The sequence below is a fragment of the Pleurodeles waltl genome, chromosome 1_1, assembly GCF_031143425.1.
Source record: "Pleurodeles waltl isolate 20211129_DDA chromosome 1_1, aPleWal1.hap1.20221129, whole genome shotgun sequence".
Lineage (NCBI taxonomy): Eukaryota > Metazoa > Chordata > Amphibia > Caudata > Salamandridae > Pleurodeles > Pleurodeles waltl.
In genome coordinates this window covers 579,328,824-579,353,961 of record NC_090436.1, presented here as the reverse complement: position 1 = coordinate 579,353,961, position 25,138 = coordinate 579,328,824, and positions in this window count along the sequence as shown.

The following is a 25,138-nucleotide window of genomic DNA, read 5'->3' as shown; positions in this document are numbered from 1 at the left end:
GCCACTCCAACCCAAGATCCAGACTATTCTGGACTGGGTAGCTCCAAAAACCCAGACTCAAGTCAGGGCATTCCTTGGCTTGACTGGGTATTACAGGAGGTTTGTGAAGGGATATGGATCCATTGTGACAGCCCTCACTGAACTCACCTCCAAGAAAATGCCCAAGAAAGTGAACTGGACTGTGGAATGCCAACAGGCCTTTGACACCCTGAAACAAGCAATGTGCTCAGCACCAGTTCTAAAAGCTCCAGATTATTCTAAGCAGTTCATTGTGCAGACTGATGCCTCTGAACATGGGATAGGGGCAGTTTTGTCCCAAACAAATGATGATGGCCTTGACCAGCCTGTTGCTTTCATTAGCAGGAGGTTACTCCCCAGGGAGCAGCGTTGGAGTGCCATTGAGAGGGAGGCCTTTGCTGTGGTTTGGTCCCTGAAGAAGCTGAGACCATACCTCTTTGGGACTCACTTCCTAGTTCAAACTGACCACAGACCTCTCAAATGGCTGATGCAAATGAAAGGTGAAAATCCTAAACTGTTGAGGTGGTCCATCTCCCTACAGGGAATGGACTTTATAGTGGAACACAGACCTGGGACTGCCCATGCCAATGCAGATGGCCTTTCCAGGTTCTTCCACTTAGAAAATGAAGACTCTCTTGGGAAAGGTTAGTCTCATCCTCTTTCGTTTGGGGGGGGGTTGTGTAAGGAAATGCCTCCTTGGCATGGTTGCCCCCTGACTTTTTGCCTTTGCTGATGCTATGTTTACAATTGAAAGTGTGCTGAGGCCTGCTAACCAGGCCCCAGCACCAGTGTTCTTTCCCTAACCTGTACTTTTGTATCCACAATTGGCAGACCCTGGCATCCAGATAAGTCCCTTGTAACTGGTACTTCTAGTACCAAGGGCCCTGATGCCAAGGAAGGTCTCTAAGGGCTGCAGCATGTCTTTTGCCACCCTGGAGACCTCTCACTCAGCACAGACACACTGCTTGCCAGCTTGTGTGTGCTAGTGAGGACAAAACGAGTAAGTCGACATGGCACTCCCCTCAGGGTGCCATGCCAGCCTCTCACTGCCTATGCAGTTTAGGTAAGACACCCCTCTAGCAGGCCTTACAGCCCTAAGGCAGGGTGCACTATACCATAGGTGAGGGTACCAGTGCATGAGCATGGTACCCCTACAGTGTCTAAACAAAACCTTAGACATTGTAAGTGCAGGGTAGCCATAAGAGTATATGGTCTGGGAGTTTGTCAAGCACGAACTCCACAGCACCATAATGGCTACACTGAAAACTGGGAAGTTTGGTATCAAACTTCTCAGCACAATAAATGCACACTGATGCCAGTGTACATTTTATTGTAAAATACACCCCAGAGGGCACCTTAGAGGTGCCCCCTGAAACTTAACCGACTATCTGTGTAGGCTGACTAGTTTTAGCAGCCTGCCACAAACCGAGACATGTTGCTGGCCCCATGGGGAGAGTGCCTTTGTCACTCTGAGGCCAGTAACAAAGCCTGCACTGGGTGGAGATGCTAACACCTCCCCCAGGCAGGAATTGTCACACCTGGCGGTGAGCCTCAAAGGCTCACCTCCTTTGTGCCAACCCAGCAGGACACTCCAGCTAGTGGAGTTGCCCGCCCCCTCCGGCCAGGCCCCACTTTTGGCGGCAAGGCCGGAGAAAATAATGAGAAAAACAAGGAGGAGTCACTGGCCAGTCAGGACAGCCCCTAAGGTGTCCTGAGCTGAGGTGACTCTGACTTTTAGAGATCCTCCATCTTGCAGATGGAGGATTCCCCCAATAGGGTTAGGATTGTGACCCCCTCCCCTTGGGAGGAGGCACAAAGAGGGTGTACCCACCCTCAGGGCTAGTAGCCATTGGCTACTAACCCCCCAGACCTAAACACGCCCTTAAATTTAGTATTTAAGGGCTACCCTGAACCCTAGAAAATTAGATTCCTGCAACTACAAGAAGAAGGACTGCCCAGCTGAAAACCCCTGCAGCGGAAGACCAGAAGACGACAACTGCCTTGGCTCCAGAAACTCACCGGCCTGTCTCTTGCCTTCCAAAGATCCTGCTCCAGCGACGCCTTCCGAAGGGACCAGCGACCTCGACATCCTCTGAGGACTGCCCCTGCTTCGAAAAGACAAGAAACTCCCGAGGACAGCGGACCTGCTCCAAGAAAGGCTGCAACTTTGTTTCCAGCAGCTTTAAAGAACCCTGCAAGCTCCCCGCAAGAAGCGTGAGACTTGCAACACTGCACCCGGCGACCCCGACTCGGCTGGTGGAGACCCGACACCTCAGGAGGGACCCCAGGGCTACTCTGATACTGTGAGTACCAAAACCTGTCCCCCCTGAGCCCCCACAGCGCCGCCTGCAGAGGGAATCCCGAGGCTTCCCCTGACCGCGACTCTTTGAATCCAAAGTCCCGACGCCTGGGAGAGACCCTGCACCCGCAGCCCCCAGGACCTGAAGGACCGGACTTTCACTGGAGAAGTGACCCCCAGGAGTCCCTCTCCCTTGCCCAAGTGGAGGTTTCCCCGAGGAACCCCCCCCTTGCCTGCCTGCAGCGCTGAAGAGATCCCGAGATCTCTCATAGACTAACATTGCGAACCCGACGCTTGTTTCGACACTGCACCCGGCCGCCCCCGCGCTGCTGAGGGTGAAATTTCTGTGTGGACTTGTGTCCCCCCCGGTGCCCTACAAAACCCCCCTGGTCTGCCCTCCGAAGACGCGGGTACTTACCTGCAAGCAGACCGGAACCGGGGCACCCCCTTCTCTCCATTCTAGCCTATGTGTTTTGGGCACCACTTTGAACTCTGCACCTGACCGGCCCTGAGCTGCTGGTGTGGTGACTTTGGGGTTGCTCTGAACCCCCAACGGTGGGCTACCTTGGACCAAGAACTAAGCCCTGTAAGTGTCTTACTTACCTGGTTAACCTAACAAATACTTACCTCCCCTAGGAACTGTGAAAATTGCACTGTGTCCACTTTTAAAACAGCTATTTGTGAATAACTTGAAAAGTATACATGCAATTTTGATGATTTGAAGTTCCTAAAGTACTTACCTGCAATACCTTTCGAATGAGATATTACATGTAGACTTTGAACCTGTGGTTCTTAAAATAAACTAAGAAAAGATATTTTTCTATATAAAAACCTATTGGCTGGATTTGTCTCTGAGTGTGTGTACCTCATTTATTGTCTATGTGTATGTACAACAAATGCTTAACACTACTCCTTGGATAAGCCTACTGCTCGACCACACTACCACAAAATAGAGCATTAGTATTATCTATTTTTACCACTATTTTACCTCTAAGGGGAACCCTTGGGCTCTGTGCATGCTATTCCTTACTTTGAAATAGCACATACAGAGCCAACTTCCTACATTAGCCCCCTTCAGAACCAGTGGAGTATCACATCCACTACCTCAGTCCTTGGCAGGATGAAGCACTCTGGGCACAAAGCCCCATCCAGAACCAGTGGAGAAAGGCATCCACTACCTCAGTCCTTGACAGGATGAAGCACTCTGGGCAAAAAGCCCCCTCCAGAACCAGTGGAGAATCACATCCACTACCTCAGTCCTTGGCAGGATGAAGCACTCTGGGCACCAAGCCCCCTCCAGAACCAGTGGAGAAAGGCATCCACTACCTTAGTCCTTGGCAGGATGAAGCACTCCGGGCACAAAGCCCCCTCCAGAACCAGTGGAGTATCACATCCCCTACCTCATTCCTTGGCAGGATGAAGCACTCTGGACACAAAGCCCCCTCCAGAACCAGTGGAGAAAGGCATCCACTACCTTAGTCCTTGGCAGGATGAAGCACTTTGGGCACCAAGCCCCCTCCAGAACCAGTGGAGTATCACATCCACTACCTCAGTCCTTGGCAGGATGAAGCACTCTGGGCACCAAGCCCCCTCCAGAACTAGTGGAGTATCACATCCACTACCTTAGTCCTTTTGCAGGATGAAGCACTCTGGGCACAAAGCCCCCTCCAGAACCAGTAGAGAAAGGCATCCACTACCTCAGTCATTGGCAGGATGAAGAACTGTGGGTACCAAGCCCCCTCCAGAACCAGTGGAGTATCACATCCACTACCTCAGTCCTTGGCAGGATGAAGCACTCTGGGCACCAAGCCCCCTCCAGAACCAGTGGAGAAAGGCATCCACTACCTCAGTCCTTGGCTGGATGAAGTACTCTGGGCACCAAGCCCCCTCGAGAACCAGTGGAGAAAGGCATGCACTACCTTAGTCCTCGGCAGGAAGAATCACTCTGGGCAGAAAGCCCCCTTCAGAACCAGTAGAGTATCACATCCACTACCTCAGTCCTTGGCAGGATGAAGCACTCTGGAACCAAGCCCCCTCCAGAACCAGTGGAGAAAGGCATCCACTACCTCAGTCCTTGGCAGGATGAAGCACTCTGGGCACCAAGCCCCCTCCAGAACTAGTGGAGAAAGGCATCCACTACCTCAGTCCTTGGCAGGATGAAGCACTCTGGGCAAAAAGCCCCCTCCAGGCCAGTAGAGTATCACATCCACTACCTCAGTCCTTGGCAGGATGAAGCACTCTGGGCACCAAGCCCCCTCCAGAACCAGTGGAGAAAGGCATCCACTACCTCAGTCCTTGGCAGGATGAAGCACTCTGGGCACCAAGCCCCCTCCAGAACTAGTGGAGAAAGGCATCCACTACCTCAGTCCTTGGCAGGATGAAGCACTCTGGGCAAAAAGCCCCCTCCAGGCCAGTGGCGTATCACATCCACTACCTCAGTCCTTGGCAGGATGAAGCACTCTGGGCACCAAGCCCCCTCCAGAACTAGTGGAGAAAGGCATCCACTACCTCAGTCCTTGGCAGGATGAAGCACTCTGGGCAAAAAGCCCCCTCCAGAACCAGTGGCGTATCACATCCACTACCTCAGTCCTTGGCAGGATGAAGCACTCTGGGCACCAAGCCCCCTCCAAAACGAGTGGAGAAAGGCATCCACTACCTTAGTCCTTGGCAGGATGAAGCACTCTGGGCACAAAGCCCGCTCCAGAACAAGTGGAGTATCACATCCACTACCTCATTCCTTGGCAGGTTGAAGCACTCTGGGCACAAAGCCCCCTCCAGAACCAGTGGAGTATCACATCCACTACCTCAGTCCTTGGTAGGATGAAGCACTCTGGGCACAAAGCCCCCTCCAGAACCAGTGTAGAAAGGCATCCACTACCTCAGTCCTTGGCAGTATGAAGCACTTTGGACACCAAGCCCCCTCCAGAACCAGTGGAGAAAGGCATCCACTACCTCAGTCCTTGGTAGGATGAAGCACTCTGGGCACAAAGCCCCCTCCAGTACCAGTGTAGAAAGCCATCCACTACCTCAGTCCTTGGCAGTATGAAGCACTCTGGACACCAAGCCCCCTCCAGAACCAGTGGAGAAAGGCGTCCACTACCTCAGTCGCTGGCAGGATGAAGTACTCTGGGCACCAAGCCCCCTCCAGAACCAGTGGAGAAAGGCATCCACTACCTCAGTCCTTGGCAGGATGAAGCACTCTTTGTACAAAGCCCCCTCTAGAACCAGTGGAGAAAGGCATCCACTACCTCAGTCCTTGGCAGGATGAAGTGCTCTGGGCACCAAGCACCCTCCAGAACCAGTGGAGAAAGGCATCCACTACCTCAGTCCTTGGCAGGATGAAGCACTCTGGGCACCAAGCCCCATCCAGAACCAGTGGAGTATTACATCCACTTCCTCAGTCCTTGGCAGGATGAAGCACTCTGGGCAAAAAGCCCCCTCCAGAACCAGTGGAGTATCACATCCACTACCTCAGTCCTTGGCAGGATGAAGCACTCTGGGCACAAATCCCCCTCCAGAACCAGTGGAGAACGGCATCCACTACCTCAGTCCTTGGCAGTATGAAGCACTCTGGTCACCAAGCCCCACCCAGGACCAGTGGAGAAAGGCATCCACTACCTCAGTCCTTGGCAGGATGAAGCACTCTGGGCACAAAGGCCCCTCCAGAACCAGTGGAGAAAGGCGTCCACTACCTTAGTCCTTGGCAGGATGAAGCACTTTGGGCACCAAGCCCCCTCCAGAACCAGTGGAGTATCACATCCACTACCTCAGTCCTTGGCAGGATGAAGCACTCTGGGCACCAAGCCCCCTCCAGAACTAGTGGAGTATCACATCCACTACCTTAGTCCTTTTGCAGGATGAAGCACTCTGGGCACAAAGCCCCCTCCAGAACCAGTGGAGAAAGGCATCCACTACCTCAGTCATTGGCAGGATGAAGAACTGTGGGTGCCAAGCCCCCTCCAGAACCAGTGGAGTATCACATCCACTACCTCAGTCCTTGGCAGGATGAAGCACTCTGGGCACCAAGCCCCTTCCAGAACCAGTGGAGAAAGGCATCCACTACCTCAGTCCTTGGCTGGATGAAGTACTCTGGGCACCAAGCCCCCTCCAGAACCAGTGGAGAAAGGCATGCACTACCTCAGTCCTCGGCAGGATGAATCACTCTGGGCAAAAAGCCCCCTTCAGGACCAGTAGAGTATCACATCCACTACCTCAGTCCTTGGCAGGATGAAGCAGTCTGGGCACCAAGCCCCCTCCAGAACCAGTGGAGAAAGGCATCCACTACCTCAGTCCTGTGCAGGATGAAGCACTCTGGGCACCAAGCCCCCTCCAGAACTAGTGGAGAAAGGCATCCACTACCTCAGTCCTTGGCAGAATGAAGCACTCTGGGCACAAATCCCCCTCCAGAACCAGTGGAGAACGGCATCCACTACCTCAGTCATTGGCAGTATGAAGCACTCTGGTCACCAAGCCCCATCCAGGACCAGTGGAGAAAGGCATCCACTACCTCAGTCCTTGGCAGGATGAAGCACTCTGGGCACAAAGGCCGCTCCAGAACCAGTGGAGAAAGGCGTCCACTACCTCAGTCCTTTGCAGGATGAAGCACTTTGGGCACCAAGCCCCCTCCAGATACAGTGGAGAAAGGCATCCACTACCTCAGTCCTTGGCAGGATGAAGTACTCTGGGCACCAAGCCCCCTCCAGAACCAGTGGAGAAAGGCATTCACTACCTCAGTCCTTGGCAAGATGAAGCACTCTGCGCACCAAGCCCCCTCCAGAACCAGTGGAATATCACATCCACTACCTCAGTCCTTGGCAGGATGAAGCACTCTGGGCACAAAGCCCCCTCCAGAACCAGTGGAGTATCACATCCACTACCTCAGTCCTTGGTAGGATGAAGCACTCTGGGCACAAAGCCCCCTCCAGAACCAGTGTAGAAAGGCATTCACTACCTCAGTCCTTGGCGGTATGAAGCACTCTGGGCACCAAGCCCCCTCCAGAACTAGTGGAGAAAGGCATCCACTACCTCAGTCCTTGGCAGGATGAAGCACTCTGGGCAAAAAGCCCCCTCCAGAACCAGTGGCGTATCACATCCACTACCTCAGTCCTTGGCAGGATGAAGCACTCTGGGCACCAAGCCCCCTCCAAAACGAGTGGAGAAAGGCATCCACTACCTTAGTCCTTGGCAGGATGAAGCACTCTGGGCACAAAGCCCCCTCCAGAACAAGTGGAGTATCACATCCACTACCTCATTCCTTGGCAGGATGAAGCACTCTGGGCACAAAGCCCCCTCCAGAACCAGTGGAGTATCACATCCACTACCTCAGTACTTGGTAGGATGAAGCACTCTGGGCACAAAGCCCCCTCCAGAACCAGTGTAGAAAGGCATCCACTACCTCAGTCCTTGGCAGTATGAAGCACTTTGGACACCAAGCCCCCTCCAGAACCAGTGGAGAAAGGCATCCACTACCTCAGTCCTTGGTAGGATGAAGCACTCTGGGCACAAAGCCCCCTCCAGTACCAGTGTAGAAAGCCATCCACTACCTCAGTCCTTGGCAGTATGAAGCACTCTGGACACCAAGCCCCCTCCAGAACCAGTGGAGAAAGGCGTCCACTACCTCAGTCCTTGGCAGGATGAAGCACTCTGGGCACCAAGCCCCATCCAGAACCAGTGGAGTATTACATCCACTTCCTCAGTCCTTGGCAGGATGAAGCACTCTGGGCAAAAAGCCCCCTCCAGAACCAGTGGAGTATCACATCCACTACCTCAGTCCTTGGCAGGATGAAGCACTCTGGGCAGAAATCCCCCTCCAGAACCAGTGGAGAACGGCATCCACTACCTCAGTCCTTGGCAGTATGAAGCACTCTGGTCACCAAGCCCCACCCAGGACCAGTGGAGAAAGGCATCCACTACCTCAGTCCTTGGCAGGATGAAGCACTCTGGGCACAAAGGCCCCTCCAGAACCAGTGGAGAAAGGCGTCCACTACCTTAGTCCTTGGCAGGATGAAGCACTTTGGGCACCAAGCCCCCTCCAGAACCAGTGCAGTATCACATCCACTACCTCAGTCCTTGGCAGGATGAAGCACTCTGGGCACCAAGCCCCCTCCAGAACTAGTGGAGTATCACATCCACTACCTTAGTCCTTTTGCAGGATGAAGCACTCTGGGCACAAAGCCCCCTCCAGAACCAGTGGAGAAAGGCATCCACTACCTCAGTCATTGGCAGGATGAAGAACTGTGGGTACCAAGCCCCCTCCAGAACCAGTGGAGTATCACATCCACTACCTCAGTCCTTGGCAGGATGAAGCACTCTGGGCACCAAGCCCCTTCCAGAACCAGTGGAGAAAGGCATCCACTACCTCAGTCCTTGGCTGGATGAAGTACTCTGGGCACCAAGCCCCCTCCAGAACCAGTGGAGAAAGGCATGCACTACCTCAGTCCTCGGCAGGATGAATCACTCTGGGCAAAAAGCCCCCTTCAGAACCAGTAGAGTATCACATCCACTACCTCAGTCCTTGGCAGGATGAAGCACTCTGGGCACCAAGCCCCCTCCAGAACCAGTGGAGAAAGGCATCCACTACCTCAGTCCTGTGCAGGATGAAGCACTCTGGGCACCAAGCCCCCTCCAGAACTAGTGGAGAAAGGCATCCACTACCTCAGTCCTTGGCAGAATGAAGCACTCTGGGCACAAATCCCCCTCCAGAACCAGTGGAGAACGGCATCCACTACCTCAGTCCTTGGCAGTATGAAGCACTCTGGTCACCAAGCCCCATCCAGGACCAGTGGAGAAAGGCATCCACTACCTCAGTCCTTGGCAGGATGAAGCACTCTGGGCACAAAGGCCCCTCCAGAACCAGTGGAGAAAGGTGTCCACTACCTCATTGCTTGGCAGGATGAAGCACTTTGGGCACCAAGCCCCCTCCAGATACAGTGGAGAAAGGCATCCACTACCTCAGTCCTTGGCAGGATGAAGTACTCTGGGCACCAAGCCCCCTCCAGAACCAGTGGAGAAAGGCATTCACTACCTCAGTCCTTGGCAAGATGAAGCACTCTGCGCAGCAAGCCCCCTCCAGAACCAGTGGAATATCACATCCACTACCTCAGTCCTTGGCAGGATGAAGCACTCTGGGCACAAAGCCCCCTCCAGAACCAGTGGAGTATCACATCCACTACCTCAGTCCTTGGTAGGATGAAGCACTCTGGGCACAAAGCCCCCTCCAGAACCAGTGTAGAAAGGCATTCACTACCTCAGTCCTTGGCGGTATGAAGCACTCTGGGCACCAAGCCCCCTCCAGAACCAGTGGGGAAAGGCATCCACTACCTTAGTCCTTGGCAGGATGAAGCACTCTGGGCACAAAGCCCCCTCCAGAATCAGTGGAGTATCACATCCACTACCTCAGTCCTTGGTAGGATGAAGCACTCTGGGCACAATGCCCCCTCCAGAATCAGTGGAGAAAGGCATCCACTTCCTCTGTCCTTGGCAGGATGAAGCACTCTGGGCACTAAGCCCGCTGCAGATCCAGTGGAGAAAAGCATCCACTACCTCAGTCCTTGGCAGGATGAAGCACTCTGGGCACCAAGCCCCCTCCAGAACCAGTGGAGTATCCCATCCACTACCTCAGTCCTTGGCAGGATGAAGCACTCTGGGCACAAAGCCCCCTCCAGAACCAGTGGAGAAAGGCATCCAGTACCTCAGTCCTTGGCAGGATGAAGCACTCTGGGCACCAAGCCCCCTCCAGAACCAGTGGAGTATCCCATCCACTACCTCAGTCCTTGGCAGGATGAAGCACTCTGGGCACAAAGTCCTCTCCAGAACCAGTGGAGAAAGGCATCCACTAACTCAGTCCTTGGCAGGATGAAGCACTCTGGGTATCAAGCCCCCTCCAGCACCAGTGGAGAAAGGCATCCACTACCTCAGTCCTTGGCAGGATGAAGTACTCTGGGCACCAAGCCCCCTCCAGAACCAGTGGAGAAAGGCATCCACTACCTCAGTCCTTGGCAGGATGAAGCACTCTGGAACCAAGCCCCCTCCAGAACCAGTGGAGTATCACAATCCATAACTCAGTCCTTGGGAGGATGAAGCACTCTGGGCACAAAGCCCCCTCCAGAACTAGTGGAGTATCACATCCACTACCTCATTCCTTGGCAGCATGAAGCACTCTGGGCACAAAGCCCGCTCTATAACCAGTGGAGAAAGGCATCAACTACCTCAGTCCTTGGCAGGATGAAGCACGTTGGGCACTAACCACCCTCCAGAACCAGTGGAGTATCACATCCACTACCTCAGTCCTTGGCATGATGAAGCACTCCGGGCAACAAGCCCCCTCCAGAACCAGTGGAGTATCACATCCACTACCTCAGTCCTTGGCAGGATGAAGCACTTTGGGCACAACGCCCCCTCCAGAACCAGTGATGAAAGGCATCCACTACCTCTGTCCATGGCAGGATGAAGCACTCTGGGCACCAAGCCCCCTCCAGAACCAGTGGAGAAAGGCATCCACTACCTCAGTCCTTGGCAGGATGAATCACCCTGGGCACCAAGCCCCCTCCAGAACCAGTGGAGAAAGGCATCAACTTCCTCAGTCCTTGGCAGGATGAAGCACTCTGGGCCCAAAGCCTCCTCCAGAACCAGTGGAGTATCACATCCACTACCTCAGTCCTTGGCAGGATGCAGCACTCTGGGCACAAAGGCCCCTCCAGAACCAGTGGAGAAAGGCATCCACCACCTCAGTCCTTGGCAGGATGAAGCACTCTGGGCACCAAGCCCCTTCCAGAAACAGTGGAGAAAGGCATCCACTACCTCAGTCCTTGGCAGGATGAAGTACTCTGGGCACCAAGCCCCCTCCAGAACCAGTGGAGAAAGGCATCCACTACCTCAGTCCTTGGCAGGATAAAGCACTCTGGGCAAAACGACCCCTCCAGAACCAGTGGAGTATCACATCCACTACCTCAGTCCTTGGCAGGATGAAGCACTCTGGGCACAAATCTCCCTCCAGAACCAGTGGAAAAAAGGCATCCACTACCTCAGTCCTTGGCAGTATGAAGCACTCTGGTCACCAAGCCCCCTCCAAGGCCAGTGGAGAAAGGCATCCACTACCTCAGTCCTTGGCAGGATGAAGCACTCTGGGCACAAAGGCCCCTCCAGAACCAGTGGAGAAAGGCGTCCACTACCTCAGTCCTTGGCAGGATGAAGCACTTTGGGCACCAAGCCCCCTCCAAATACAGTGGAGAAAGGCATCCACTACCTCAGTCCTTGGCAGGATGAAGTACTCTGGGCACCAATCCCCCTCCAGAACCAGTGGAGAAAGGCATCCACTACCTCAGTCCTTGGCAAGATGAAGCACTCTGCGCACCAAGCCCCCTCCAGGACCAGTTTAGTGTCACATCCACTACCTCAGTCCTTGGCAGGATGAAGCACTCTGGGCACCAAGCCCCCTCCAGAACAAGTGGAGAAAGGCATCCACTACCTCAGTACTTGGCAGGATGAATCACTCTGGACACCAAGCCCCCTTCAGAACCAGTGGAGTATCACATCCACTACTTCAGTCCTTGGCAGGATGAAGCACTCTGCGCACCAAGCCCCCTCCAGAACCAGTGGAGTATCACATCCACTACCTCAGTCCTTGGCAGGATGCAGCACTCTGGGCACAAAGGCCCCTCCAGAACCAGTGGAGAAAGGCATCCACCACCTCAGTCCTTGGCAGGATGAAGCACTCTGGGCACCAAGCCCCCTCCAGAACCAGTGGAGAAAGGCATCAACTTCCTCAGTCCTTGGCAGGATGAAGCACTCTGGGCCCAAAGCCTCCTCCAGAACCAGTGGAGTATCACATCCACTACCTCAGTCCTTGGCAGGATGCAGCACTCTGGGCACAAAGGTCCCTCCAGAACCAGTGGAGAAAGGCATCCACCACCTCAGTCCTTGGCAGGATGAAGCACTCTGGGCACCAAGCCCCTTCCAGAAACAGTGGAGAAAGGCATCCACTACCTCAGTCCTTGGCAGGATGAAGTACTCTGGGCACCAAGCCCCCTCCAGAACCAGTGGAGAAAGGCATCCACTACCTCAGTCCTTGGCAGGATAAAGCACTCTGGGCAAAACGACCCCTCCAGAACCAGTGGAGTATCACATCCACTACCTCAGTCCTTGGCAGGATGAAGCACTCTGGGCACAAATCTCCCTCCAGAACCAGTGGAAAAAAGGCATCCACTACCTCAGTCCTTGGCAGTATGAAGCACTCTGGTCACCAAGCCCCCTCCAAGGCCAGTGGAGAAAGGCATCCACTACCTTAGTCCTTGGCAGGATGAAGCACTCTGGGCACAAAGCCCCCTCCAGAACAAGTGGAGTATCACATCCACTACCTCATTCCTTGGCAGGATGAAGCACTCTGGGCACAAAGCCCCCTCCAGAACCAGTGGAGTATCACATCCACTACCTCAGTACTTGGCAGGATGAAGCACTCTGGGCACAAAGGCCCCTCCAGAACCAGTGGAGAAAGGCGTCCACTACCTCAGTCCTTGGCAGGATGAAGCACTTTGGGCACCAAGCCCCCTCCAAATACAGTGGAGAAAGGCATCCACTACCTCAGTCCTTGGCAGGATGAAGTACTCTGGGCACCAATCCCCCTCCAGAACCAGTGGAGAAAGGCATCCACTACCTCAGTCCTTGGCAAGATGAAGCACTCTGCGCACCAAGCCCCCTCCAGGACCAGTTTAGTGTCACAACCACTACCTCAGTCCTTGGCAGGATGAAGCACTCTGGGCACAAAGCTCCCTCCAGAACCAGTGGAGAAAGGCATCCACTACCTCAGTCCTTGGCAGGATGAAGTACTCTGGGCACCAAGCCCCCTCCAGCACCAGTGGAGTATCACATCCACTACCTCAGTCCTTGGGAGGACGCAGCACTCTGGGCACAAAGGCCCCTACAGAACCAGTGGAGAAAGGCATCCACCACCTCAGTCCTTGGCAGGATGAATCACTCTGGGCACCAAGCCCCCTCCAGAAACAGTGCAGAAAGGCATCCACTACCTCAGTCCTTGGCAGGATGAAGTACTCTGGGCAACAAGCCCCCTCCAGAACCAGTGGAGAAAGGCGTCCACTACCTCAGTCCTTGGCAGGATGAAGCACTCTGGGCAACAAGCCCACTCCAGAACCAGTGGAATATCACATCCACTCCCTCAGTCCTTGGCAGGATGAAGCACTCTGGGCAGAAAGCCCCCTCCAGAACCAGTGGAGAAAGGCATCCACTACCTCAGTCCTTGGCAGGATGAAGAGCTCTGGGCACTAAGCCCCCTCCAGTACCAGTAGAGTATCACATCCACTACCTCAGTCCTTGGCAGGATGAAGCACTCTGGGCACAAAGTCCCTTCCAGAACCAGTGGAGAAAGGCATCCACTACCTCAGTCCTTGGCAGGATGAAGCACTCTGGGCACAAAGCCCCCTCCAGCACCAGTGGAGAAAGGCATCCACTACCTCAGTCCTTGGCAGGATGAAGTACTCTGGGCACCAAGCCCCCTCCAGAACCAGTGGATTAAGGCATCCACTACCTCAGTCCTTGGCAGGATGAAGCACTCTGGGCACCAAGCCCCCTCCAGCAACAGTGGAGAAAGGCATCCACTTCCTCAGTCCTTGGCAGGATGAAGCACTCTCGGCAAAAAGCCCCCTCCAGAACCAGTGGAGTATCACATCCACTACCTCAGTCCTTGGCAGGATGAAGCACTCTGGGCACCAAGCACCCTCCAGAACCAGTGGAGTATCACATCCACTTCCTCAGTCCTTGGCAGGATGAAGCACTCTGGGCAAAAAGCCCCCTCCAGAACCAGTGGAGTATAACATCCACTACCTCAGTCCTTGGCAGGATGAAGCACTCTGGGCACAAATCCCCCTCCAGAACCAGTGGAGAAAGGCATCCACTACCTCAGTCCTTGGCAGTATGAAGCACTCTGGTCACCAACCCCCCTCCAGGACCAGTGGAGAAAGGCATCCACTACCTCAGTCCATGGCAGGAAGAAGCACTCTGGGCACAAAGGCCCCTCCAGAACCAGTGGAGAAAGGCGTCCACTACCTCAGTCCTTTGCAGGATGAAGCACTTTGGCCACCAAGCCCCCTCCAGATACAGTGGAGAAAGGCATCCACTACCTCAGTCCTTGGCAGTATGAAGTACTCTGGGCACCAAGCCCCCTCCAGAACCAGTGGAGAAAGGCATTCACTACCTCAGTCCTTGGCAATATGAAGCACTCTGCGCACCAAGCCCCCTCCAGAACCAGTGGAATATCACATCCACTACCTCAGTCCTTGGCAGGATGAAGCACTAAGGGCACAAAGCCCCCTCCAGAACCAGTGGAGTATCACATCCAGTACCTCAGTCCTTGGTAGGATGAAGCACTCTGGGCACAAAGCCCCCTCCAGAACCAGTGTAGAAATGCATCCACTACCTCAGTCCTTGGCAGTATGAAGCACTCTGGACACCAAGCCCCATCCAGAACCAGTGAAGAAAGGGATCCACTACCTTAGTCAATGGCAGGATGAAGCACTCTGGGCACAAAGCTCCCTCCAGAATCGGTGGAGTATCACATCCCCTACCTCAGTGCTTGGCAGGATGAAGCACTCTGGGCACAAAGCCCCCTCCAGAACCAGTGGAGTATCACATCCACTACCTCATTCCTTGGCAGGATGAAGCACTCTGGGCACAAAGCTCCCTCCAGAACCAGTGGAGTATCACATCCACTACCTCATTCCTTGGCAGGATGAAGCACGTTGGGCACCAAGCCCCCTCCAGAACCAGTGGAGTATCACATCCACTACCTCAATCCTTGGCAGAATGAAGCACTCTGGGCACCAAGCCCCCTCCAGAACCAGTGGAGCATCACATCCAATAACTCAGTCCTTGGCAGGATGAAGCACTCTGGGCACAAAGCTCCCTCCAAAACCAGTAGAGTATCAAAACCACTACCTCATTCCTTGGCAGGATGAAGCATGTTGGGCACCAAGCCCCCTCCAGAACCAGTGGAGTATCACATCCACTACCTCAATCCTTGGCAGAATGAAGCACTCTGGGCACCAAGCCCCCTCCAGAACCAGTGGAGCATCACATCCAATAACTCAATCCTTGGCAGGATGAAGCACTCTGGGCACCAAGCCCACTCCAGAACCAGTGGAGAAAGGCATCCACTACCTTAGTACTTGGCAGGATGAAGCACTCTGGGCACAAAGCCCCCTCCAGAACCAGTGGAGAAAGGCATCCACTACCTCAGTCCTTGGCATTATGAAGCACTCTGGGCACCAAGCCCCGTCCAGGACCAGTGTAGAAAGACATCCACTACCTCAGTCCTTTGCAGGATGAAGCACTTTGGGCACCAAGCCCCCTCCAGATACAGTGGAGAAAGGCATCCACTACCTCAGTCCTTGGCAGTATGAAGTACTCTGGGCACCAATCCCCCTCCAGAACTAGTGGAGAAAGGCATTCACTACCTCAGTCCTTGGCAATATGAAGCACTCTGCGCACCAAGCCCCCTCCAGAACCAGTGGAATATCACATCCACTACCTCAGTCCTTGGCAGGATGAAGCACTAAGGGCACAAAGCCCCCTCCAGAACCAGTGGAGTATCACATCCAGTACCTCAGTCCTTGGTAGGATGAAGCACTCTGGGCACAAAGCCCCCTCCAGAACCAGTGTAGAAAGGCATCCACTACCTCAGTCCTTGGCAGTATGAAGCACTCTGGACACCAAGCCCCATCCAGAACCAGTGAAGAAAGGGATCCACTACCTTAGTCATTGGCAGGATGAAGCACTCTGGGCACAAAGCTCCCTCCAGAATCGGTGGAGTATCACATCCCCTACCTCAGTGCTTGGCAGGATGAAGCACTCTGGGCACAAAGCCCCCTCCAGAACCAGTGGAGTATCACATCCACTACCTCATTCCTTGGCAGGATGAAGCACTCTGGGCACAAAGCTCCCTCCAGAACCAGTGGAGTATCACATCCACTACCTCATTCCTTGGCAGGATGAAGCACGTTGGGCACCAAGCCCCCTCCAGAACCAGTGGAGTATCACATCCACTACCTCAATCCTTGGCAGAATGAAGCACTCTGGCCACCAAGCCCCCTCCAGAACCAGTGGAGCATCACATCCAATACCTCAGTCCTTGGCAGGATGAAGCACTCTGGGCACAAAGCTCCCTCCAAAACCAGTGGAGTATCACAACCACTACCTCAATCCTTGGCAGGATGAAGCACTCTGGGCACAAAGCCCACTCCAGAACCAGTGGAGAAAGGCATCCACTACCTTAGTACTTGGCAGGATGAAGCACTCTGGGCACAAAGCCCCCTCCAGAACCAGTGAAGAAAGGCATCCACTACCTCAGTCCTTGGCATTATGAAGCACTCTGGGCACCAAGCCCCGTCCAGGACCAGTGGAGAAAGACATCCACTACCTCAGTCCTTTGCAGGATGAAGCACTCTGGGCACAAAGGCCCCACCAGAACCAGTGGAGAAAGGCGTCCACTACCACAGTTCTTGGCAGGATGAAGCACTCTACGCACCAAGCCCCATCCAGAAACAGTGGAGAAAGGCATCCACTACCTCAGTCCTTGGCAGGATGAAGTACTCTGGGCACCAAGCCCCCTCCAGAACCAGTGGAGAAAGGCATCCACTACCTCAGACCTTGGCAAGATGAAGCACTCTAGGCACCAAGCCCCCTCCAGAACCAGTGGAATATCACATCCACTACCTCAGTCCTTGGCAGGATGAAGCAGTCTGGGCACAAAGCCCCCTCCAGAACCAGTGGAGTATCACATCCACAACCTCAGTCCTTGGCAGGATGAAGCACTCTGGGCACAAAGCCCCCTCCAGAAACAGTGGAGAAAGGCATCCACTTCCTCAGTCCTTGGCAGTATGAAGCACTCTGGGCACCAAGCCCCTTCCAGAACCAGTGGAGAAAGGCATCCACTACCTTAGTACTTGGCAGGATGAAGAACTCTGGGCACAAAGCCCCCTCCAGAACCAGTGGAGTATCACATCTACTACCTCAGTGTTTGGCAGGATGAAGCTCTCTGGGCACAAAGCCCCCTCCCGAACAAGTGGAGTATCACATCCACTACCTCATTCCTTGGCAGGATGAAGCACTCTGGGCACAAAGCCCCCTCCAGAACCAGTGGAGAAAGGCATCCACTACCTCAGTCCTTGGCAGGATGAAGCACGTTCGGCACCAAGCCCCCTCCAGAACCAGTGGAGTATCACATCCACTACCTCAGTGCTTGGCAGGATGAAGCACTCTGGGCACCAAGCCCACTCCAGAACCAGTGGAGAAAGGCATCCACTACCTTAGTACTTGGCAGGATGAAGCACTCTGGGCACAAAGCCCCCTCCAGAACCAGTGGAGTATCACATCTACTACCTCAGTGTTTGGCAGGATGAAGCACTCTGGGCACAAAGCCCCCTCCAGAAAAAGTGGAGTATCACATTCACTACCTCATTCCTTGGCAGGATGAAGCACTCGGGGCACAAAGCCTCCTCCAGAACCAGTGGAGAAATGCATCCACTACCTCAGTCCTTGGCAGGATGAAGCACGTTGGGCACCAAGCCCCCTCCAGAACCAGTGGAGTATCACATCCACTACCTTAGTCCTTGGCAGGATGAAGCACTCTGGGCAGAAAGACCCCCTCCAGAACCAGTGGAGAAAGGCATCCACTATCTCAGTCCTTGGCAGGATGAAGCACTTTGGGCACCAACCCCCCTTCAGAACCAATGGAGTATCACATCCACTACCTCAGTCCTTGGCACGATGAAGCACTCTGAGCACCAAGCCCCCTCCAGAACCAATAGAGAAAGGCATCCAATACCTCAGTCCTTGGCAGGATGTAGTACTCTGGGCAACAAGCCCCCTCCAGAACCAGTGGAGAAAGGCATCCACTACCTCAGTCCTTGGCAGGATGAATCACTATGGGCACCAAGCCCTCTTCAGAACCAGTGGAGTATCACATCCACTACTTCAGTCCTTGGCAGGATGAAGCACTCTGGGCACCAAGCCCCCTCCAGAACCAGTGGAGTATCACATCCACTACCTCAGTCCTTGGCAGGATGAAGCACTCTGGGCACAAAGGCCCCTCCAGAACCAGTGGAGAAGGCATCCACTACCTCAATCCTTGGCAGTATGAAGCACTCTGGGCACCAAGCCCCCTCCAGAACCAGTGGAGCATCACATCATATACCTCAGTCCTTGGCAGGATGAAGCACTCTGGGCACAAAGCTCCCTCCAAAACCAGTGGAGTATCACAACCACTACCTCAATCCTTGGCAGGATGAAGCACTCTGGGCACTAATCCTCCTTCCCCGCAGGAACCAGTGGAGAAAGACATCCACTACCTCAGTCCTTGGCAGGATGAAGCACTCTGGGCACCAAGCCCCCTCCAGAACCAGTGGAGAAAAGCATCCACTACCTCAATCCTTGACAGGATGAAGCACTCTGGCACCAAGCCCCCTCCAGAACCATTGGAATATCACATCCACTACCTCAGTCCTTGGTAGGATGAAGCACTCTGGGCACAAAGGCCCCTCCAGAACCAGTGGAGAAAGGCGTCCACTACCACAGTCCTTGGCAGGATGAAGCACTCTAGGCACCAAGCCCCCTCCAGAAACAGTGGAGAAAGGCATCCACTACCTCAGTCCTTGGCAGGATGAAGTACTCTGGGCACCAAGCCCCCTCCAGAACCAGTGGAGAAAGGCATCCACTACCTCAGACCTTGGCAAGATGAAGCACTCTGGGCTCCAAGCCACCTCCAGAACCAGTGGAATATCACATCCACTACCTCAGTCCTTGGCAGGATGAAGCAGTCTGGGCACAAAGCCCCCTCCAGAACCAGTGGAGTATCACATCCACAACCTCAGTCCTTGGCAGGATGAAGCACTCTGGGCACAAAGCCCCCTCCAGAACCAGTGGAGAAAGGCATCCACTACCTCAGTCCTTGGCAGTATGAAGCACTCTGGGCACCAAGCACCTTCCAGAACCAGTGGAGAAAGGCATCCACTACCTCAGTCCTTGGCAGGATGAAGCACTCTGGGCACCAAGCACCCTCCAGAACCAGTGGAGTATCACATCCACTTCCTCAGTCCTTGGCAGGATGAAGCACTCTGGGCAAAAAGCCCCCTCCAGAACCAGTGGAGTATCACATCCACTACCTCAGTCCTTGGCAGGATGAAGCACTCTGGGCACAAATCCCCCTCCAGAACCAGTGGAGAAAGGCATCCACTACCTCAGTCCTTGGCAGTATGAAGCACTCTGGTCACCAACCCCCCTCCAGGACCAGTGGAGAAAGGCATCCACTACCTCAGTCCATGGCAGGAAGAAGCACTCTGGGCACAAAGGCCCCTCCAGAACCAGTGGAGAAAGGCGTCCACTACCTCAGTCCTTTGCAGGATGAAGCACTTTGGCCACCAAGCCCCCTCCAGATACAGTGGAGAAAGGCATCCACTACCTCAGTCCTTGGCAGTATGAAGTACTCTGGGCACCAAGCCCCCTCCAGAACCAGTGGAGAAAGGCATTCACTACCTCAGTCCTTGGCAATATGAAGCACTCTGCGCACCAAGCCCCCTCCAGAACCAGTGGAATATCACATCCACTACCTCAGTCCTTGGCAGGATGAAGCACTAAGGGCACAAAGCCCCCTCCAGAACCAGTGGAGTATCACATCCAGTACCTCAGTCCTTGGTAGGATGAAGCACTCTGGGCACAAAGCCCCCTCCAGAACCAGTGTAGAAAGGCATCCACTACCTCAGTCCTTGGCAGTATGAAGCACTCTGGACACCAAGCCCCATCCAGAACCAGTGAAGAAAGGGATCCACTACCTTAGTCAATGGCAGGATGAAGCACTCTGGGCACAAAGCTCCCTCCAGAATCGGTGGAGTATCACATCCCCTACCTCAGTGCTTGGCAGGATGAAGCACTCTGGGCACAAAGCCCCCTCCAGAACCAGTGGAGTATCACATCCACTACCTCATTCCTTGGCAGGATGAAGCACTCTGGGCACAAAGCTCCCTCCAGAACCAGTGGAGTATCACATCCACTACCTCATTCCTTGGCAGGATGAAGCACGTTGGGCACCAAGCCCCCTCCAGAACCAGTGGAGTATCACATCCACTACCTCAATCCTTGGCAGAATGAAGCACTCTGGGCACCAAGTCCCCTCCAGAACCAGTGGAGCATCACATCCAATAACTCAGTCCTTGGCAGGATGAAGCACTCTGGGCACAAAGCTCCCTCCAAAACCAGTGGAGTATCAAAACCACTACCTCATTCCTTGGCAGGATGAAGCACGTTGGGCACCAAGCCCCCTCCAGAACCAGTGGAGTATCACATCCACTACCTCAATCCTTGGCAGAATGAAGCACTCTGGGCACCAATCCCCCTCCAGATCCAGTGGAGCATCACATCCAATAACTCAATCCTTGGCAGGATGAAGCACTCTGGGCACCAAGCCCACTCCAGAACCAGTGGAGAAAGGCATCCACTACCTTAGTACTTGGCAGGATGAAGCACTCTGGGCACAAAGCCCCCTCCAGAACCAGTGGAGAAAGGCATCCACTACCTCAGTCCTTGGCATTATGAAGCACTCTGGGCACCAAGCCCCGTCCAGGACCAGTGTAGAAAGACATCCACTACCTCAGTCCTTTGCAGGATGAAGCACTTTGGGCACCAAGCCCCCTCCAGATACAGTGGAGAAAGGCATCCACTACCTCAGTCCTTGGCAGTATGAAGTACTCTGGGCACCAATCCCCCTCCAGAACCAGTGGAGAAAGGCATTCACTACCTAAGTCCTTGGCAATATGAAGCACTCTGCGCACCAAGCCCCCTCCAGAACCAGTGGAATATCACATCCACTACCTCAGTCCTTGGCAGGATGAAGCACTAAGGGCACAAAGCCCCCTCCAGAACCAGTGGAGTATCACATCCAGTACCTCAGTCCTTGGTAGGATGAAGCACTCTGGGCACAAAGCCCCCTCCAGAACCAGTGTAGAAAGGCATCCACTACCTCAGTCCTTGGCAGTATGAAGCACTCTGGACACCAAGCCCCATCCAGAACCAGTGAAGAAAGGGATCCACTACCTTAGTCATTGGCAGGATGAAGCACTCTGGGCACAAAGCTCCCTCCAGAATCGGTGGAGTATCACATCCCCTACCTCAGTGCTTGGCAGGATGAAGCACTCTGGGCACAAAGCCCCCTCCAGAACCAGTGGAGTATCACATCCACTACCTCATTCCTTGGCAGGATGAAGCACTCTGGGCACAAAGCTCCCTCCAGAACCAGTGGAGTATCACATCCACTACCTCATTCCTTGGCAGGATGAAGCACGTTGGGCACCAAGCCCCCTCCAGAACCAGTGGAGTATCACATCCACTACCTCAATCCTTGGCAGAATGAAGCACTCTGGGCACCAAGCCCCCTCCAGAACCAGTGGAGCATCACATCCAATACCTCAGTCCTTGGCAGGATGAAGCACTCTGGGCACAAAGCTCCCTCCAAAACCAGTGGAGTATCACAACCACTACCTCAATCCTTGGCAGGATGAAGCACTCTGGGCACCAACCCCACTCCAGAACCAGTGGAGAAAGGCATCCACTACCTTAGTACTTGGCAGGATGGAGCACTCTGGGCACAAAGCCCCCTCCAGAACCAGTGAAGAAAGGCATCCACTACCTCAGTCCTTGGCATTATGAAGCACTCTGGGCACCAAGCCCCGTCCAGGACCAGTGGAGAAAGACATCCACTACCTCAGTCCTTTGCAGGATGAAGCACTCTGGGCACAAAGGCCCCACCAGAACCAGTGGAGAAAGGCGTCCACTACCACAGTTCTTGGCAGGATGAAGCACTCTACGCACCAAGCCCCATCCACAAACAGTGGAGAAAGGCATCCACTACCTCAGTCCTTGGCAGGATGAAGTACTCTGGGCACCAAGCCCCCTCCAGAACCAGTGGAGAAAGGCATCCACTACCTCAGACCTTGGCAAGATGAAGCACTCTAGGCACCAAGCCCCCTCCAGAACCAGTGGAATATCACATCCACTACCTCAGTCCTTGGCAGGATGAAGCAGTCTGGGCACAAAGCCCCCTCCAGAACCAGTGGAGTATCACATCCACAACCTCAGTCCTTGGCAGGATGAAGCACTCTGGGCACAAAGCCCCCTCCAGAAACAGTGGAGAAAGGCATCCACTACCTCAGTCCTTGGCAGTATGAAGCACTCTGGGCACCAAGCCCCTTCCAGAACCAGTGGAGAAAGGCATCCACTACCTTAGTACTTGGCAGGATGAAGAACTCTGGGCACAAAGCCCCCTCCAGAACCAGTGGAGTATCACATCTACTACCTCAGACCTTGGCAGGATGAAGCTCTCTGGGCACAAAGCCCCCTCCCGAACAAGTGGAGTATCACATCCACTACCTCATTCCTTGGCAGGATGAAGCACTCTGGGCACAAAGCCCCCTCCAGAACCAGTGGAGAAAGGCATCCACTACCTCAGTCCTTGGCAGGATGAAGCACGTTCGGCACCAAGCCCCCTCCAGAACCAGTGGAGTATCACATCCACTACCTCAGTCCTTGGCAGGATGAAGCACTCTGGGCACCAAGCCCACTCCAGAACCAGTGGAGAAAGGCATCCACTACCTTAGTACTTGGCAGGATGAAGCACTCTGGGCACAAAGCCCCCTCCAGAACCAGTGGAGTATCACATCTACTACCTCAGTGTTTGGCAGGATGAAGCACTCTGGGCACAAAGCCCCCTCCAGAACAAGTGGAGTATCACATTCACTACCTCATTCCTTGGCAGGATGAAGCACTCGGGGCACAAAGCCTCCTCCAGAACCAGTGGAGAAATGCATCCACTACCTCAGTCCTTGGCAGGATGAAGCACGTTGGGCACCAAGCCCCCTCCAGAACCAGTGGAGTATCACATCCACTATCTCAGTCCTTGGCAGGATGAAGCACTTTGGGCACCAACCCCCCTTCAGAACCAATGGAGTATCACATCCACTACCTCAGTCCTTGGCACGATGAAGCACTCTGAGCACCAAGCCCCCTCCAGAACCAATGGAGAAAGGCATCCAATACCTCAGTCCTTGGCAGGATGAAGTACTCTGGGCAACAAGCCCCCTCCAGAACCAGTGGAGAAAGGCATCCACTACCTCAGTCCTTGGCAGGATGAATCACTATGGGCACCAAGCCCCCTTCAGAACCAGTGGAGTATCACATCCACTACTTCAGTCCTTGGCAGGATGAAGCACTCTGGGCACCAAGCCCCCTCCAGAACCAGTGGAGTATCACATCCACTACCTCAGTCCTTGGCAGGATGAAGCACTCTGGGCACAAAGGCCCCTCCAGAACCAGTGGAGAAGGCATCCACTACCTCAATCCTTGGCAGTATGAAGCACTCTGGGCACCAAGCCCCCTCCAGAACCAGTGGAGCATCTCATCCTATACCTCAGTCCTTGGCAGGATGAAGCACTCTGGGCACAAAGCTCCCTCCAAAACCAGTGGAGTATCACAACCACTACCTCAATCCTTGGCAGGATGAAGCACTCTGGGCACTAATCCTCCTTCCCCGCAGGAACCAGTGGAGAAAGACATCCACTACCTCAGTCCTTGGCAGGATGAAGCACTCTGGGCACCAAGCCCCCTCCAGAACCAGTGGAGAAAAGCATCCACTACCTCAATCCTTGACAGGATGAAGCACTCTGGCACCAAGCCCCCTCCAGAACCATTGGAATATCGCATCCACTACCTCAGTCCTTGGTAGGATGAAGCACTCTGGGCACAAAGGCCCCTCCAGAACCAGTGGAGAAAGGCGTCCACTACCACAGTCCTTGGCAGGATGAAGCACTCTAGGCACCAAGCCCCCTCCAGAAACAGTGGAGAAAGGCATCCACTACCTCAGTCCTTGGCAGGATGAAGTACTCTGGGCACCAAGCCCCCTCCAGAACCAGTGGAGAAAGGCATCCACTACCTCAGACCTTGGCAAGATGAAGCACTCTGGGCTCCAAGCCACCTCCAGAACCAGTGGAATATCACATCCACTACCTCAGTCCTTGGCAGGATGAAGCAGTCTGGGCACAAAGCCCCCTCCAGAACCAGTGGAGTATCACATCCACAACCTCAGTCCTTGGCAGGATGAAGCACTCTGGGCACAAAGCCCCCTCCAGAACCAGTGGAGAAAGGCATCCACTACCTCAGTCCTTGGCAGTATGAAGCACTCTGGGCACCAAGCACCTTCCAGAACCAGTGGAGAAAGGCATGCACTACCTTAGTCCTTGGCAGGATGAAGCACTCTGGGCAGAAAGCCCCCTCCAGAACCAGTGGAGTATCACATCCCCTACCTCAGTGCTTGGCAGGATGAAGTACTCTGGGCACAAAGCCCCCTCCAGAACTAGTGGAGTATCACATCTACTACCTCATTCCTTGGCAGGATGAAGCACTCTGGGCACAAAGCCACCTCCAGAACCAGTGGAGAAAGGCATCCACTACCTCAGTCCTTGGCAGGATGAAGCACGTTGGGCACCAAGCCCCCTCCAGAACCAGTGTAGTGTCACATCCACTACCTCAGTCCTTGGCAGGATGAAGCACTCTGGGCACCAAGCCCCCTCCAGAACCAGTGGAGAAAGGCATCCACTACCTTAGTACTTGGCAGGATGAAGCACTCTGGGCACAAAGCCCCCTCCAGAACCAGTGGAGTATCACATCTACTACCTCAGTGTTTGGCAGGATGAAGCACTCTGGGCACAAAGCCCCCTCCAGAACAAGTGGAGTATCACATCCACTACCTCATTCCTTGGCAGGATGAAGCAC